The sequence below is a fragment of the Perkinsus marinus genome (genome assembly GCF_000006405.1).
Source record: "Perkinsus marinus ATCC 50983 genomic scaffold scf_1104296953936, whole genome shotgun sequence".
In the NCBI taxonomy this organism is placed as follows: domain Eukaryota; phylum Perkinsozoa; order Perkinsida; family Perkinsidae; genus Perkinsus; species Perkinsus marinus.
The window spans coordinates 1-1,086 of NW_003208296.1; the positions used below are offsets into that span (position 1 = coordinate 1).

Genomic DNA, 1,086 nt, shown 5'->3' on the forward strand with positions numbered 1-1,086 from the left:
AATCCCTTCTCGGACGTACCGTCGTCAACCATCCCGCGGCCAAGAGTCTGGTTAGGCCTTAAACGCGTACGTGAGATCGCGAACTGCTACTATATCTCTCGCATGGTAGGCCGCATTCTATCTCGATTGATAACTCCAACTGGTGAGGTTCTCATCACATACTACAGCTAGCTCGGCACAAGCTGCACAACTTTTTCGTGACATCGAAGTTCCTGGTTGCAAGCACATTTTGAATCCGCATGCGGCGGCTCGTGAATTTGGGCTGTTGGTTCATCTTCGCAACGCGTTCTGAGGTACCGAGCGGTCATTCATCATTCCTGCAAGGAGTTCTGCTCTAGGTGAATAGCTCTTTTCTATGCACGGACAACGCTTTATTAACGTTGTTTTTCCCCTGAACTGGCACGGTTGGGCCAATCGCACGGAATGGTACGAAAACACCGTTTCTGTTTAGTGGAAATTTTTCGGTAAGACTGATCTATGCAGTCGATAAGCTGCACCTCTCAGTTTAATAACCATCTCAGGTGTATTGTGATGAATAGCAGCTCTTTGTTTCGATCAAGGGACCTTAAGGTTATGAGCCCCACGCGCTATCCACTGCGCCAAGCTGCTCATGCGTACAAACTCCTGTATCGCCCTGACGTGCTGAGCACAACTGTTCCACGATAGTCTAGAGACCCTTCTCTCGTTGATACGAACCGTACGGCCCGGGAATCGAACCCGGACCATATGCTTAGAAGGCAGACATCCTAACCATTAGACTAGCGGTGCATATCACTTATGTAGTGACTGAGTATTCCTGTGATACTTGTAAAGGGACATCTGAATCCCTTCTCGGACGTACCGTCGTCAACCATCCCGCGGCCAAGAGTCTGATTGGGCCTTAAACGCGTACCTGAGATCGCGAACTGCTACTATATCTCTCGCATGGTAGGCCGCATTATATCTCGATTGATAACTCTAACTGGTAAGGTTCTCATCGCATACTACAGCTAGCTCGGCACAAGCTGCACAACTTTTCGTGACATCGAAGTTCCTGATTGCAAGCACATTTTGAATCCGCATGCGCGGCTCGTGAATTTGGGCTGT

The 1,086-nt window shown here is 49.1% G+C and overlaps 2 non-coding genes across 2 annotated transcripts; both read right to left on the bottom strand.

Moving 5' to 3' along the window:
- Window positions 1-536: 536 nt before the first annotated feature.
- Window positions 537-609, bottom strand: Pmar_PMAR003043. The gene has a single exon. It is a non-coding gene; the product is annotated as a tRNA-Met (tRNA).
- Window positions 610-696: 87 nt separating this feature from the next.
- Pmar_PMAR003044 lies at window positions 697-768 on the bottom strand. The gene has a single exon. It is a non-coding gene; the product is annotated as a tRNA-Arg (tRNA).
- Between the last annotated feature and the right edge of the window lie 318 nt (window positions 769-1,086).